Source organism: Carcharhinus amblyrhynchos, chromosome 20 (genome assembly GCF_965287045.1).
Source record: "Carcharhinus amblyrhynchos chromosome 20, sCarAmb.v2.hapA, whole genome shotgun sequence".
In the NCBI taxonomy this organism is placed as follows: domain Eukaryota; kingdom Metazoa; phylum Chordata; class Chondrichthyes; order Carcharhiniformes; family Carcharhinidae; genus Carcharhinus; species Carcharhinus amblyrhynchos.
The window spans coordinates 19,497,525-19,515,654 of NC_137343.1; the positions used below are offsets into that span (position 1 = coordinate 19,497,525).

At 42.9% G+C, this 18,130-nt stretch overlaps 1 protein-coding gene and 1 non-coding gene across 3 annotated transcripts in view; one reads left to right on the top strand and one right to left on the bottom strand.

Moving 5' to 3' along the window:
* The window catches only part of ttc28 (tetratricopeptide repeat domain 28), a 723,607-nt gene that overhangs the window by 310,367 nt on the left and 395,110 nt on the right, over positions 1–18,130 (top strand). The window lies entirely within an intron of this gene.
* On the bottom strand, positions 7,325–7,513 carry LOC145356226 (U2 spliceosomal RNA). Its single transcript, XR_013889092.1, has one exon. It is a non-coding gene; the product is annotated as a U2 spliceosomal RNA (small nuclear RNA).

The window sequence follows — 18,130 nt, forward strand, 5'->3', positions numbered from 1 at the left end:
CTTTAATGGGAATTGTGGGCATTGGTGGCTGGGCCAGCAGTTATTGTCCATCCCTAATTGCCTTTCAGGGGTTTACCTGGCCATTTCAGGGGGGCATTTAAGAGTCAACCACATTTCTGTGGATCTGGAGTCACATGTAGGCCAGGCCAGGTAAGGATGGCAGATTTCCTTCTCTAAAGGCCATCAGTGAATCAGATGAGTTTTTTTGTTCAACAAGCAAAAAACATTTCATGGTCATTGTTGAACTTTTAATTCCAGATTTTTATTGAATTCAGACAGCACCATCTGCTGTGATGAGATTCATTCCCTGAACATTACCCTGGGTCTCTGAATTACTAGTCCACTGGCAATACTACTATGTCAACTCCTTCTCCCATTTCACTGAAATAACCAATAGTCTTTACGCCTCATGGTTCCACCCATGCTTTCTGAATAACATGCACAGATAGAACAGAGAACACTACAGCACAAACAGGCCCTTCGGCCCACAAGTTGCACCAATCATATCCATACCTACCAGGCCTAACTATAACTCTCAATCCCATTAAATCCCATGTACTCATCCAGAAGTCTCTTCAAAGACGCCAGCGAGTTCGCCTCCACCACCACCGATGGCAGCCGATTCCACTCACTCACCACCCTCTGAGTGAAAAACTTACCCCTGACATGTCTTCTGTACCTGCTCCCCAGCACCTTAAACCTGTGCCCTCTCGTAGCAACCATTTCAGCCCTGGAAAATAGCCTCTGAGAATCGACCCTATCTATACCTCTCAACATTTTATAAACCTCTACCAGGTACCCTCTCAATCTTCGTCTCTCCAGGGAGAAGAGACCTAGCTCCCTCAACCTATCTTCATAAGGCATGCCTCCCAATCCAGGCAACATCCTTGTAAATCTCCTGTGCACCCTCTCAATAGCTTCCACATCCTTCTTGTAGCTCTGAAGCGACCAGAACTGTGCACAGTACTCCGAGTGGGGTCTGACAAGGGTCTTATAAAGTTGAGCGTTACCTCCCGACTCCTAAACTCAATCCCTCGATTATTGAAGGGTAGCACACCATACGCCTTCTTGACCACATCCTCCACCTGCGAGGCCGATTTAAGAGCCCTGTGCGCCCGGACCCCAAGGTCCTTCTGCTCCTCAACACTGCTAAGAGTCCTAACCTTGATATTGTATTCCTTCATCCCATTGGACCTGCCAAAATGGACCACTACACATTTATCTGTGTTGAAGTCCATCTGCCACTTCTCCGCCCGGTCTTGGGCAGAGATATTTCAGAAGGTCAATGTTGGTGAATGTGAACAGTGCTAAATTTATGTTGCATAAAGAAGAAGCAATTATTTATTTATTACAGATTGTTAAACTGAATACAGCTCATCTATCTTTCAGTAAGTGTCGTTAAATTATGCTGCAGTATATATACTGATTCTTAAGTTAACATTAAGCATTTGTAGGGAGGAAGGTCCCCCAAATATATGCACCAGAAGAGGTAGGCCTCCTACAAGTTGAGAGAATTGGGATGTAGTGAAACGGATGCCTATTGTCTGTGTGTGGTCTGTGAATGTACATTGTTTGGGAATGACTGAGGGTGCATGGGAGTGCTGGAGGGATGATGGTTTGGTGGGAGATGCACATGGGCAGAGACGGCACAGGGATCAGTATTGGGACAAATTGTGGTCTGTTTATAAAAGGACATTGATGCAGAAGGGTGGTTGTTACATTTCATTGATGATGATGATGGACTGGGAGGAAAGGCAAAGTGCCAGTGAAACTGCAGGGATATAGAAAATAAACAGTCTGAGGTTAAGGGTAGTAAAATGGTAATTTAATATGAAATAATATATTTTGGAAATGAGAATGTTCCACGTCTAAGCTCTCTTGTCGAAACCTTGGTTACATCAGTTATTTTCTGAAGTAAATGTGTTGCCCTTGCCCTTGTGCAATAATACAAAATAATGTTTGTGTGACATCCAAGTTCTATCATTACTTTCCCTCACAGCCAACTCTTTTTGAAAACTTGACTGATTTTCCACATATCTGTTGCTGTTCTTAAATGCGTTGGAAACAGTTCAATTTCCAAACCGCACAGTATTTTTGCTCATCCGCACCCAATCCCAATCTGTCCACACGCTCTGCCTTAAGGCATTGAGACTTCAGCTTTATAAGGTTAGTGAATGGAGAACTCACAAGCTGCAGGTGCACAGTTTCTCAATATGTGCTCCAGCAATAAATTGTTCTTTGATGCAGTTTTAGTAAATACATTTGCTGTATTGGTGTGCATTTGAGATACATAAATTTACTTAAGTTAAACGAACATTAGTTCATAAACTGTTCTTAAGTTTATTATGAGCGTAGTTTCCAAGGATGTGTAAAATAGTACCTCCTGGTGCAAAAATGTCTCCCAAAAAGAGATTTTTGACTGATGTTGTAACATCAACTACAGCAACCCTGTGTTTGGTAAGGAATATCTACTTGTGTAAGTGTCAAACAATAATAATGGGGGCTGTTATTCATTGGTTGTGCCTCTTGCAACTACTGTCTGTTTGATAGTAGGAAATTGCATTTCTCAATAGATGTCATAACGTGGCTGAAATAAAGCTTTGAGGATTTGATTTCCTATTTGCTTGAAATTTTCTTTTTGCAAAATGCAATAAAACTCTCAAATCTTTACAAGATGAGGAGATACGGCCCTTTCCATTATTTGCAGTGTGCTGAGAAATTCTGTAACCCACAGATGCTCAGAATGAACAAATGCGGTGGAGAGCTCTTTCGAACTTCCCAGTAAACAATATCCAGTTGGAAGTCAAGTTTCTGAAACAGATTGTGGCCCTGAAATAAAGAAAAACTTAATTCTAGGATCCTACAGTGCAGTAGGAAACCATTCGGCCCATCAAGCCTGCACTGACAACAATTCCACCCAGACCCTAGCCCTTAACCCCATGTATTTACCCTGCTAATCCCCCTGACTCTAAGGGGCAAATTAGCATGGCCAATGCACCTAACCCACACACCTTTGGAGTGTGGGAGGAAACTGGATCACCCAAGGGAAACCCATGTAGACACAGGGAGAGCATGCAAACTTTACACAGTCACCCAAGGCTGAAATAAAACTGGGTCCTTGGCGCTGTGAGGCAGCAGTGCTAACTACTGTGCCACCATACTGCTGAGATAATCAAGATATTAAAAGACAGAAATGACAATCAAATAAGTAAATTTAAGCATATTATTCACAAATGTGTCAAAGAAATTGCATAAAATTTATTATGGGCATTATAAATTTCTGCTACTGAGATTAAAAAAAAGCCATAAGGTTTGATTTGAAAAGCATTCAAAACTATGTTACTGGCTTTTTAATAGGCCATGGTGTTGAAGGAAATCTTAACATCCTTTAGAAAGTATTTTTGCATTCCAAATATATATGTATATAGTGATTTTGAATGTTAAATGTTGACATAAAAATCATTACTGCAGCTAGATTTATAAACAAAGTGAATGCCATGTAGCATGATAATGTCACTGGACTAGTAATCCAGACACCCAGGCTAATTCTCTGGGGGGACATGTTCAAATCCCACTACTGCGGCTGGTGAATTTAAATTGAATGAATAAAATCTCAAATTAAAAGCTGGTCACTGTTATAGCCACCATGACACCCATTGTCAATTGTTGTAAAAACACATCTGGTTCATTAATGTCCTTAGGGAGCCCATCCTATGCAGGTGGCACAGTGGTTAGCACTGCTGCCTCACAGCATCAGGGACTGCGCTTTATTTCCCAGCTAATGTCATTGTCTGTGCGGGATTTGCACGTTCTCTCCATGTCTGCGTGCGTTTCCCCCGGATGCTCCGGTTTCCTCCCACAGCCCGAAAGAAGTGCTGGTTAGGTGTGTTGCCGTGCTAAATTCCCCCTCCATGTACCCGAACAGGCGCTGGAGTGTGTCGATTGGGAAATTTTCACAGTAACTTCATTCAGAGTTAATGTAAGCATACTTGCGACAGTAATACATACACTTTAGAGAAGGAAATTTGCTGTCTTTACCTGGTCTGGCCTACATGTGACTTCAGACCTGCAGCAATGTGGTTGATTTCAATTGCCTTCTGAAATAACCTTGCTTGTCACTCAATTGTATCAAACCTCTATGATGTCTAGAAGGAAAGAAAAAAAGCACCAGAAATGACACAAAATACATACCCATTCCATTGACCTTACAAGGTCCTCCTCATTAAAACATGGCGGCTTATGCCAAAATTGGGAGAGCTATCCCACAGACTGGTGGGATTTCAATTGGCGATCTCAGAAATTTTATCTTTGACAGCAGATGATATGTTTCACCCAGAATTTTAGCCAATTTGTGTATCAAATCATCCTGAAGCATTCACCCTTTTGGAATGAAACCTTTGGGAGTTGTAGCTGCTCCTAATGGGAAGTGCTTTGCTAAATTCCCTTGGAGTTTCTAACAGTTTTGTGTATGAGCTCAGAGGATTCCTACACATCATAGTGGCTCCATCAGCCTGGAAACATTTCACTTGGTGTGCAGTCATTTCTCCAGCTTTCTCTCTGAAGAGAAAGGAAACTGAAGGTGCTCTGCCTTTTTGGAAGTGAGTTGCTGGCTTATTTCCAGAGGCCAAGGTGATTTTTCCGAGTCGGAGAGTAACTGAACAGATTTTTGTTCTATTTATTTGGTCCTATGTATATATAGATGAAATGTTTTCATGGAAGCTGATTCTTGAAATATCAGAATGTAACTGATGTAGTGGCGCCTCACGGTGCCAGGGACCCAGGATCAATTCTTGGTTCGGGTAACTGTCTGTGTGGAGTCTGCATGTTCTCCCTGTGTTTGTGTGGGTTTCCTTTGGGTGCTCCGGTTTCCCCGCTCAGTCCAAAGATGGATTGGCCACGCTAAATTGCCCCTTACTGAAGGGGACTAGCTAGGGTAAATGCTTAAGGTTATGGGAATCGGGCCTGGGTGGGATTGTGGTTGTTGCAGACTCGATGGGCTGAATGGCTGCCTCCTGCACTGTAGGATTCTATGGTTTTAATTCTATGACCCCTGCAAACCCACCCTGTCAGATTTACAATAACATATGGCCAAATGAAAACAAGGGCTGGGATTCTGTCAGGCCAACAGGGACCTTACCTTAAAGGCAGGAGGCCCTTATACCTCCATTTAATCCCTGAGCCATATTGAATGTGGTGGACTGGGGAATAATGGGTGTTTGTTGCCTCATTAATGAGTCTAATTGACATCCTGGCATCAGCCCTTATGTCATCTGACTTAATCAGGGAACATTTTGTCATTGGTAGGTGATTGACACAAGGCCTCTCCCATGTCTAGGTGGACCCAGCTGCCATTTTCCCACTGCACTGGGCCATGTTAAATCCGGCTTAAGGTATTGCTATTGTGATTGTGACGGATTGTGTGTGCGAGTCCGTGTGAAGGAGAGAAATCTAAGAATATCATTTTCTTCTATTTGGCACTTGTAGTTTGGCTCAAGAAATAGCAAAGGGAGGTCTTGAAACCGTCCATTTACTTTGCACCATTTAACCGGGGAATGCAATGTGAGGCCAAAGAAAGTAAAGCAGAAGTCAGCAATGTTGAAAGAATAAAAATACAGCACTTATTTTTGGAAAATTGTGCCATTATTTGGCTTAAAGAAAAAGCTGCAAGTATTTTCTTTATTTATTCGTGGGACATGGGTGTCGCTGGCTGGGCCAGTGTTTATTGCCCATCCCTAGTTGGCTTGTCAGGCCATTGCAGAGGGTAGTTGGGAGGCAACCACATTGCTGTGGCTCTGGAGTCACATGTAGGCCGGACCGGATAAGGATTTCTTTCCCTAAAGGACGTTAGTGAACCAGATGGGTTTTTCTGACAATCGACAATGGTTTCCTGATCATCGATAGATTCTTAGTCCCGGATTCGTATTTTTTAATTGAAATTAAATTCCACCGTGGCAGGATTCGAACTCGGGTCCCCACAACATCAGCTGAGTTTCTGGACTACTAGTTTAATGATAATACCACTAGACCATTGTCTCCTCTCAGATCTGAAAGCAACCAAAGATGGCTGAAAGCACAGGATAGATCAGTTAGTATGTGTGGAGGTTTAGAGGTGGAGTAGCATTTCAGGCTATTTTCAGGTCCCACTTGAAATGCTATCTTGTTCGTATGAACAGATGAGTGAAAATAATGGAGAAACACGGCAGGAGGTGCTGATTGATGTCCTGTTCGTCCTGGCCGTTCTCTGTTTTAAAGGGAATAGGGTTGTTGAAATTTGTTACATTTCAACATCCTTGTGTTTACATTTCTGCATTCAGAAGCAATCTTGATCGGCATTCCAATTTATAGCGGTTTCATTTCGGAACGCCGGCGAGGTGCTGCTGGAATCAATCAGGCCAAAGACGGAGTGAAAAAATTCTGAAACATTGCTTAAGTGAAATGTTCTAGAAAGTGCAGCAGAATAGAACATTCTTTGCTGTAATTCAAAACCAATTGACTGTGGCTCTTCAATGAATTGATGTGAGAAAGCGGGTATATTGATACAGGTGCTTGGAATACTGATGCTTTGAAGCAGAGATTCCTTGGAGAGTTTGAGTTGGAACTCAAATGTTGGGGTAGGTGGTGGTGGGGGAGAGGGGGGGGGTGTGTGTGTGTGTGTGTGAAATTACCAAAATGTAAACTTGTCGGCTGAGCTGATTTACTGCTTCATTTTTCAATTGTAAGGCTCAGTCCGAGTCTTTGCTAAAGATGAGAGATAAACAGCACATTGTGTGAATAATAAAATAATATCTTTGTCTCTCGTCTGCAGGTCAGTGGAGAGGATACTGTACATTATCCAGTGTAACATTTACCCAAAGAGAGCTGTTTAGTGAGGAAAACTCCTTGCATACAAATGGTATTGAATTAAAAGGCATGTGGTTTTCACTTGTGCAGTGGCTAACTCATTTGAATTAACATTTAAAATTACTGCAAATGAACTTGCATGAACTGAGGACTTGGTTTATATGTGAACACGGTGTGGAGATGCTGGCATTGTATTGAGTGGGCACAGTAAGAAGCCTCACAATGCCAGGTTAAAGTCCAACAGGTTTATTTCGTATCACAAGCTTTTGGAGTGCTGCTCCTCCATCAGGTGAATAATGGAGGAGCAGTGCTCCGAAAGCTCTCGATTCCAAATAAACCTGTTGGATTTTAACCTGGTGTTGTGAGAGTTCTTTTTTTTAATCCAATCAATCAAATCAAGTCCAATTCAGAGTCTCAACAAGTTGAGACATTCCTGATGCAAGCTGACAAGACGGGCTCTCACCTCCTGTCTTGGGCTTGATCTACCTGATCCATGATTGGAGTAGGCATTGCTCCTCCTCCAAGGCTTGATCTCATTTGCATCTTAGCCAAAAGGCCGAGATGTCGCTTTTAAAAATTGCTTCAAATGAAACTAAAATGTAACCTAATGACTTCAACCAAGTGCAGCATGCCTATACTACACTTGATCTTAGCCAAAAGACTGAGAAGTTGTGAGACTTCTTACTGTATTTGAACACATACAGGAAACAAAATATGAATGTGTTCCATCAGTGTAGGTGTCATTGTGACTCAGCACTTACAACTTGGACTCACATGGGTTCAAACCCCAGTGTAGTCGGGACTATGTGATGTAGACTAATATTCAATGCAGTACTGATGGAGTGCTGTCTTGTCAGAAGTACCAGCTTTGGGATGAAGTATGAAGCATTCAGACACACGTATTAAAACAAGCAGCAGAACATTTCTCTTTGCATCCTAACCAAGCCTCACCAAATCAGATTAGCTGGTTTATCCAGTTAGTGTTCTGGGATCTTGTTTCGCACAATCTAGCCATTGCGTATATATGGCACGGTGGCACAGTGGTTAGCACTGCTGCCTCACAGCGCCGGGGACCAGGGTTCAATTCCTGGCTTATGTCACTGTCTGGATGGAGTTTGCATGTTCTCCCCATGTCTGCGTGGGTTTCCACTGGGGGCTCCAGTTTCCTCCCACAGTCAAAAGATGTATGGATTAGGTGGATTGGCCTTACTAAATTACCCCTTGGTGTTTAGGGGACTAGCTAGGGTAAATGTATGGGGTTATGGGGATAGGGTCTGGGTGGTAATGTGGTCGGTGATGACTTGATGGGCCGAATGGGCTCCTTCCGCACTAAAGGAATTCTATGATTCTAAAGAAAAAAGTAATTTCGCTTTGAATAATTTATTGGCTTGGAACTGGAAAGGCATAATAGAAATGAATGATTAAGGTTTATGCAAAGAACAATGTGTATAGTATGTTTGAGTATGTAGCCATGCGTCTATCTTCCAGTCATCGGTTTTCATTATAAAACCCTGCACCAAAGATGATCGAAGCTGCTTTTGGAAACTTATTGGTGGCACAGTGGTTAGCACTGCTGCCTCACAGTGCCAGAGACTGGCTTGTGTCACTGTGCAGAGTTTGCATGTTCTCCAGGCATCTGTGTGAGTTTCCTCCGGGTGCTCTGGTTTCCTCCCATGGTCTGAAAGACGTGCTGGTTAGGTGCATTGACCATGCTAAATTCACCCTTCGTGTCCCTAAACAGGCACCGGAGTGTGGCGACTAGGGGATTTTCACAGTGACTTAATTGCAGCGTTAATGCACTTCTACTTGTGACACTAATAAATAAAAACTTAATGCTGGTATAGGATTTATTTTAATTCTGGAACCTTGTACTTCTAGTTAACATTACATGTAAAAGGTAAAATAAACCAGAGAAGGCTTACATGAATTGAAGACCTGTCTTATTTATGGATGTAGCTATTCTAATGTAAACCATATAAGGTATTGAATGATAATTTGCATTTCCCTGATCTTAGCAAATGTAATCTGACCCTTTCCTTTGTTGAAGTTTGTCAGGCTGGATGCTTCCACGGTGCTGATTTCAGGGGTAAAATTTGGCAGGGATTTGGGAACAGTTCCCTGGGGAGTTTGTCTTCGAAATGTACGTGCTGAACAGTGAAAGACAATGATCATCCATATGTAGTTCAGACCTTGGATTTGGTCAGACTTCCTGCAGTTTGAATCTGATCTTCGAAGCCCAGGAGTCTGAAAAAGTTGAGCTTGAAATTTGAAATTGCCTGAATTCTGAATCCATCCAAACAGCATGGAAATATCTGATTCGGCTTGTATTGGTTGAATGAGATCCAGAACCAACAAATGCGTTAGCAAACTAGTGATGCTTACAACTAAGCTGAGAAGAAAGGGACATAGATTATGAAATTTGGACCCCTTAATTTTTTTTTGTGTTTGTTGTTCTTGTTAAATATTTGTTTCAAAATTTCTGACAATTTGATTTTGCTCAGCGAAAACTATTGCTGCAATTTTCCAGCCCCTAATGGACCCCCACCCAGAGATTGAATAGACTGGGTCTGTAATTGTTAAGAGTTTAGAAGGCTGAGGGGGGGATCTTGTAGACACTTATAAGATAATGAAAGGGCTAGATAGGGTAGAGGTAGAGAGATTCTTCCCGCTTAGAAAGGAAAACAGAACTAGAGGGCACAGCCTCAAAATAAGTAGGGGGGTGCAGTTTAGAACGGAGTTGAGGAGGAACTTCTTCACTCCGAGGGTGGTGAATCTCTGGAATTCTCTGCCCATTGAAGTGGTGGAGGCTACCTCGTTGAATATATTTAAGTCACGGGTAGATAGATTTCTGATAGACAGGGGAATTAAGGGTTATGGGGAGAAAGCAGGAAAGTGGATCTGATTCACTTCACATCAGCCATGATCTTATTGAATGGCGGGGCAGGCTTGAAGGGCTAGATGGCCTACTCCTGCTCCTATTTCTTATGTTCTTATGTTTATGTTCTTATTCAAATCTCTGAGCCTTCCTAGAAAGCTCAAAACCTTTTAAATCCCTTGAAATCTTTCTAAATCCTCCTAACTGCAATGTTTCTAAACGTCCTGGTTTTGATTGACAACTGCAGGCAAATTCAAAGCAGTCAAATACTTCAATTTCTTCCAACCAGGATCCTGGGGCCATTCTCATGTGTGCGGAGCTTGGCTGTCGGTCTCTGCTTGGACACTCTGCGCTATCGTGTGTCATGAAGGCACTTAGCTGATGAAGGAACAGCGCTCTGAAAGCTAGTGGCATTTGCTACCAAAAGACCTGTTGGGCTTTAACCTGGTGTTGTGAGACCTCTTACTATGTAGAGCCAGCCATGCCTGCTCTATCAGACCCCACTCCATCAAAGTGACAGTGCAAACAATGCCCCCAATTCTTCTTTTTGACTGTGTCAGAAGATCTGATGAGAAAACTTGGCTGTGTTTCTGAATGGGAACAAATTGATCTTTAGTCGAACCTGACACTTTGTCATGTGTTTGGAAAACTTCACCCTAGATGGGCAGCACAGTGGTTCGCACTGCTGCCTTATAGCGCCAGGGACCCAGGTTCAATTCCCGCCTTGGGTTACTGTCTGTGCGGAATTTGCACGTTCTCCCCGGGTCTGCGTGGGTTTCCTCCGGATGCTCCAGTTTCCTCCTACAGTCTGAAAGATGTGCTGGTTAAGTGCATTAACCCGAACAGGTGCTGGACTGTGGCAACTTGGGGAATTTCACAGTAACTTATTGCAGTGTCAATGCAAGCCTTACTTGTGACTAATAAGTAAACTTTACTTATGCGTTTTGCATGAATATTTCTTCAAATTTTCAGAAGATGGATATATGATGAGAGGGTACTTAATGCAAATTGAAAAGCTGCATTGTTTCCTGATGATGTGTATATATAGAATAATAGTTATGACCAGTTTCACTTATTTTACATCAGTACAACTTGTCTCAGTGCAGCTGAACAGAAATAAACAGCAGGCTGCATTAACCCTGCATCTGGTGGGTCAACTTGCCTGACTTGAAACTGATATTCTGATTTCTCTATCCCAGATTATTTTACTGCCCGACTGGCTGCATAGAATGTTGCCACCAAATGCCAGGATGCTTCTATCAGTCAGAGAATTGGATTTCTTCACTGGCCTTTCACACCCTGAAAGTGATCAAACATAGTCCAATGCATTGGGCAGAACTTCCAGGTGCAATCTTATGAAAAAAAAGTACTGAATTGTAGAACCTACAGTGCAGAAGAAGGCCATTTGGCCCATCAAGCCTGCACCGACAACAATCCCACCTAAGTCCCATTCCCATTACCCCTCTAGTCCCCCTGACATTGAGGGAGAACTTAACAACCTAACTTGCACATCTTTGGAGTGTGGGAGGAAACCGAAGCACCTGGCAGAAACCCACGCAGACACGAGGAGAATGTGCAAACTCCACATGGACTGTCATAGAGGCCGGAATTGAACCCAGGTTCCTGGCGTTGTGAGGCAACTCCAAAAAAGTGTGAAAATGGGAGAGAATTGCATCTTTTTTTTGGGTCAGCTTCCGGACGCAATCATATGGCATTTAGAAAACAAAAAGAGGCAAAATATGATTCTTGCCAGTAGTGGGAGTGGACTATACCTATTCATACTGGGAAGCCAGCTGCTGAGCTGTAGGAGCACTATTGCACATGCACCCTGATCTCCCAGTGGACACCCCCATCCCAATTGCCCCCTTCATGCTTGCCCAGGCTGTAAGTTGAATGGTGATGGAATGGCCTTCTACTATACACCCCGCCAGCTTTTCCTGCCTGTATTACACTCTCACCAAAGCCAATGCTTACACTCCATAGAAATTTTTCTTTTAATTGTCCAAAATTCACTCTGCTGCAGTAACATGCATAGGATTTTGAGCAGTGTTGTCCAATGCTCGGGTCAAAATTCTGGAACCCATTCCCTAACTGAATTGCAGACATTTCTTCACTACGTGGTCCATTGCTACCATCTGACGGACAAGAATTTTTAAATGTTTATCAGCGATCCCTTCACCCTGGGAATGAGTATTTTTTTAAAAGCTCTCTTTGAGAGTGTCAAGCATGGTGAATCTATCTAAAGATCTTTATTACTCTGGGACACCTGTTTAACTTCACCACTTGAGAGGGAAAGTCCATTTAGTTGTATTTTGTTTATATAGTTCTGAAATTAATTTTCTTTTGCTTTAAGTGTAACATACTTCAGATTTAGTTTGTGCTGCTGGCAAGAATTGAGTAAAAGGCAGCATTAAACATTTCTGGAGTGAGGAGGAGAAACATGACTACATTATTAAATATATACTCTGTGTATTTTGTTTTAGCGGAATCAGTAGCGCTGACATTAATTTGACAGTTTGTTAGTGGTAGTAAGTGTACTTTCCAAGTTCTTGTCATTTTCTTTAGGAATTCTTAAGAGTAGGATATCCCGGTTACTCTACCAGAGAGCTGTAGAATCTAATCATAGCAACTTATAACACACTCCTAGCTAGTAACTCTTACAGCAACTTTCAGATGTTTTTGTTTGTGTAAGCCCTTGCCAATATAGATAAACTCCTGAGACACCTGCCAAACTCCCTTATCCTTTCAAGGAACTCCCTTATCCTAATCTCCGAATAAAATGACAGTTAAGGAAAACCAGCACTACAATTGCAATTTGACTAATTTGCTAGTACTCCCATGGCGTTATCCCCTGTGGGTCAGAGGATCAATTTTATCCTTATATAGCTGATGCCCTGGTGAAGCTAGTTGTCTACTTGTGTTGTTTTTACAGTTTATTTATTAGTATCGCAACTAGGCTTACATTAACACTGCAATGGAGTTACTGTGAAAATCCCCCAGTCGCCACACTCCGGTGCCTGTTCAGGTACACTGAGGGAGAATTTAGCATGGCCAATGCATCTAATCAGCACATCTTTCGGATTGTGGGATGAAACTAGAGCACCTGTTGGAAACCCACGCAGACACGAGGAGAATGGCCAAACTCCACAGACAGTAACCCAAGCCAGGAATTGAACCTCAGTCCCTGGTGCAGTGAGGCAGCAGTGCTATCCATTATGCCACCATGCCAAGTCTGATAGTATTGCCACGTAATTTGCATGTGACAGACCTACTTGGGTATAACGTGTGCTGATTTGCAAAATTACACAATGTAGTATGAATTGTGATCTTCGATAAATAAAACCAAAAATTGAATTTACGATTTAGCTTAGTCTGGCTAATCCTACTAATAAAACTGAGTGTCATAACCAAGGCTGTGCAAGTCAGATGGTAAAATATTAAAACTAGTAATGGAACCAAAGGATCTTTTATTAATTAATTGGATTGAGGCATATTTTGTATTGCGTGCAGATTCATGCTTCTTGAAAAGTTGAAAAGATTTATCTTGTTGTGGAGGGGGTAGGTGAGGGAATTCAAACAGTAAGAAATAGTGTGAAGAAAACATGAAATATTTGTAGGGAAAAAGAAGTGTTCAGATTACAAAATGTGCCTGGTCAGCAGCCCAAAGGAACTGAAGGGAGGGCCTTGGGGCATTGAAGTTGGGACCTGATTGAAGTAGGAACTGTTGTAGATTGGGCCAGCAGGGGAGGAGTACTCAAAACGGAGAGGAAATTGCATTAATACAGTGAACCCACCACTGTTATCTTGCCAAAGATGCTGTACAAAGTTGGCTGTGAATCTGTACAATAACGAGGCAGTGATGGTGAACCTTTAAAGTCCTTTTTTAGTTATAAAAGTGGGTGACTTACCATGTCATTGTGTTGATAGTTTTTTATTGTTTGCTTGGGGAATATGGGCATCACTTGTGGGGCCAGCATTTATGCTCATCCCTACCTGCCCTCCATTTCAGTGGGCATTTGAGAGTGAACCACAAGATATTATCATGACGGTGTTGCTCAAGTGAAAGGTGTACAACTCCTCCTAAATCTAATCCACAGACACAGTTAGCAATGGACATCCACTTCTGAGGATTCAACAGATGTCTAAAGGTGCAAAAATATAGGGAATACCGGATTCTTGTGAAACTTTAGCTCACAGTATGTGGTGTGCCCAATCCCACACAGAAAGAAATCCAGTTGTCTTGTGAACAGATTCCAGTTTGAACATTGTGGGCGGGAGTTTCCATCCATGCTCGCCCCAAGACTGGAAAATCCCACCCGAAGTCAATAGATCTTTGCATGGTCCATGTCCCACCCGCTACGATTCCTGTGGCGGGTGGGACTGGAAAATTCTGCCCTGTGTCCACAGAGATCAATTGTCAACTGTATCTCTCAAGCCTGATGTGAGGGCAGTGACACATTCACCTGAAAATTAAAATAAAAGATTAAAATACTGATTGTCCTGGCCTTTCAAAGCTCACAAATTACAAGATTGTGGATACCTTTTTGGGGAAAGAAAAATCTTTTAAAAATGAGACTGAAAAGCAGCAAAGGAGCGGACTGATGGATCATCACTTTATAAAGCTGGGTTTGAATGGTCTCTTTGCCGTGAAATTCTGGATGTTTTATTTTTGGAAAGAAATATGAATATACAAGAGCTGTTCCGTCTCTGATGAGTGCTTTATTAGCTGTCAGATGCAATGCTAAATGTGGAGTTTTTCACACTGTAATTACACGCATGTGCACAGAATGTTGTGACAAAAATCTCCTGATAAAATACATGACACAAAAAACCTGTGATGAAAGATTTTATTGTCTGACTTATACATATATATATATACGATTTAGGGAAACAAGAAATAAAATGAGTAGATGCGATTTGCTTGACCAATATACACTTGCAGTAATGGATGGTGAGGAAGCTGTTATGACCATTTAAATCCTGACATTTAATTTCTAACTGCTATTACTGTATGTGTCACAACATGTCAATGTCACCCTCCATAGCCTTTGATTTTCAAATTACACATTTCCTGCTCATTTAGTTTTCATTGATGTTACAAATGAAATTGTGCGTTTGTGTATTTAATTGCATTTCACTTTGAAGTGGTAAAGAAGGCTCCTTCCATAAATTTTAAAATTTATAAAAGAATCCCTCGCCAGTGCAGAGGAAGAATAAACAAATCTCATGCCTCGTTGCTGTTCTCCAGTGTGCAAAACCCATTTTGTTTAATGTATGAAGTATGTTTGAGAACTCTGGGTTCTGCACTCGATGGAGTTTTAAAAGGATGAGGGATTGGGGGTGGTGGATCTCATTAAAACTTACAGAACATTGAAAGGCCTCGACAGAGTGGACGTGGGGAAGATGTTTCCATTAGTCGGAGAGACTAGGACCTGAGGCACAGCCTCAGAGTAAAGGGACGAGCCTTTAGAACTGAGATGAGGAGGAATTTCTTCAGCCCGAGGGTGGTGAATCCACAAAATTCATTGCCACAGAAGGCTGTGTATTCTCCACTTACTCAACAAGCTCCAATAAATTCCAACCGCTTTTTTTTTATGAGTTCATGTATTTACAATGATGCTAGAGTTCTGAAAAGCCATGCTTTCCCTTATCTACTTTGAGGCTGAGGGATGACCTGATAAAAGTTATGAGGAGTATAGATAGGGTGAAGAGTTGGAAGCTTTTTCCCAGGGCAGAAATAACAATTACAAGGGGGCATAGGTTCAGGATAGGGAGGGGGGTGGGGGGGCAGGTTCAGTGGAGATGTGCAGGGGAAGGTTTTTGCACAGAGGGTGGTGGGGGCCTGGAATGCACTGCCAGGTGAGGTAGTTGAGGCAGTTACGTTAGCCACATTTAAGGCTTATCTTGATAGGCATATGAACAAACGGGGAAATAGAGGGATATAAGCATTGGTCTGGATAGGTAAATGTGATTGGGGCAGGCTTGGAGGGTGGAGGGCCGGTCTCTGTACTGTACTGTTCTTTGTTCTTTGTAAGTCTATTTTAATGCAGAAAGAGATTTATTGAGTGTGGTGCTCTGGCAATAGACCGTGTAGGTGCACCAGCCCATTCTTCTCTTGAATAGTAGCAGTATTCAGGATTGTGTGCGTCAACTCTCAGTCATCTGTGTGGGAACTTGCTGGACTCTGGTTGCTTCATCTTATACTGGCTGGCCTGAGGGTGACAGACATTTGATCTGCTTAATCATAGAGGGGAATAAATTAAGTTAAACTTGTTGTCCCCTCCCTTACATTCAGTAACACACACACACACACACACACACACACACATGTTTCTTGGTGTAATAGTACATTCCTATTTTAGCACAGTGGTTAAATTAGGGATGGTCCTCAATAATGATGCTGCTATTTTTGTTTTATTTTAAAAAAAATGCAAAATTACTACAGCTTCCCCCACTTGCTGATTCTCCACTTTTCCACTTGCTGATTTGGGGCGCCCTCTCCTCCGGGACTTGGGAGCTCTGGCCATCCCTCTCTCTTCCAATAGACCATAGATATTGGAGCACAATTAGGCCATTTGGCCTATTGAGTGTGCTCTGCCATCCAATCGTGGCTGACAAGTTTCTCAACCCATTTTACCTCCCTTTTTCCTGTAACCTTTGATCCCCTTACCAATCAAGAACCTATCTATCTCTGTCTTCAATACACTCAATGACTTGACCTCCACAATCTTCTGTGGCAATGAATTCCACAGATTCACCACCCTCAGGCTGAAGAAATTCTTCCTCATCTTGGTTCTGAGGCTGTGCCCTGGATCCCAGTCTCCTTTTCTAATGGAAACATTCCCCCCCCCCGTCCACTCTATCTAGGCCTTTCAATGTTCTGTAAATTTCAATGAGATCCTCCTTCTAAATTGCAACAGTCCCAGAGTCCTCAGACACTCCTCGTACGTCAAGCTTTTTGTTCCTGGGATCATTCTTGTGAACCCCCTCTCAACTCTCTCCAGCACATCCTTCCTTAGATACTTATTCTATTATACTTATTCGCTTCACGCCGTTCTCCCTGCAGTCCCCCCTCCCAAACCCCCCCACCCCCAACGTTGCGTTCACTCCCCTTCTGCCCCCACAGTACATCCCCTGTGATCCCATCTCTGGGGCCCCCGGAACTTACCTTGGGAGCAGTCCAGGGGTTTAATCTCAGACAGAACACTGCAGTACCACTCCTGGTCATTGTGCTTGGAGGTGCTGGAGAGCTGTAAGCCAGTCAGTTTGGCTGACAGCTCTCCATGATGGGACTTCCTTGCCTATAAGGGAAGTCCCATTCACAGTCAATCAATGCTAAGTTGTGTCAAATGGCAGTGGGCCTCTGAGAGTCAGTGGGAGCGCATTTTGCATCAGCTCTCAGGTTGGTGAGTGCTCAGGGACCGGATTCAATTCTGGTTCGATGTGACTGTGTGGAGTTTGGTGCATTCTCCCCAGTTCTCCATGGGTTTCCCCCAGGTGCTCCGGTTTCCTCCTACAATCCAAAGATGTGCAAGTTAGGTGAATTGGCTGTGCTAAATTGCCCCTTAGTGTCCCAAGATGTCTAGGTTAGATGGATTAGCCATGGTAAATGTGTGGGGTTATGGGGCTAGGGTGGGGAGGAGGGCCTGCATCAGAGAGTTGATGCAGACGTGATGGACGGAATGGTGGCCTCCTGCACTATAGGGATTCCACAGCCTAACGGGGATAAATCCCTGTTCTCCTTTGAAATAATGCCGTTTACCTTCACTTTAGCAGACAAGACGTTGATTTATAATCTTCCATTCTAAAGAGGGGTCTGTAATAGAATTCACTCATAATATCACCATGTACATATGATATGACTTTGAATTGTCTCTGGGGTGAGGATGAACTTTGAAAATTGTGCTCCTGGTGGTGTGTCAATGGGTTGAGGGGAACCAGTGGTAATTTTTAAATTGCAGAGAGGGAGGAGTGAACAGTCTGATGCACGTTGGTGCACCAGCTATCGGAAACAATACAGCGTGACAGGGAGTGATACCTCTGTTAAAGTATGATTGTTGGAAGAAAGGGGTTATTCACTTCAAGTGGATCTACTTTTATTGTTTAGCTACTTGTTTGTGCCACAGAGATTTGAACCCTCTAATCTCCTGCCTGCTGTGTTTGGCAAGGCTCCCCTCTACCCTCTGAACCTTGCACTCTGTATTCCTGCTTTCCACAGCGCCCAGCACCACTAATTGGCACCCGCTCACCTCCAGCCCAACGCGGAGATCTTAAAATTCAAAGTTTATTTATTAGTGTCACAAGTAGGCTTACGTTAATGCTGCAATGAAGTTACTGTGAAAATCCCCTAGTCCCCACATTCTGGTGCCTGTTCAGGTACACCGAGGGAGAAGTTAGCATGGCCAGTGCACCTAA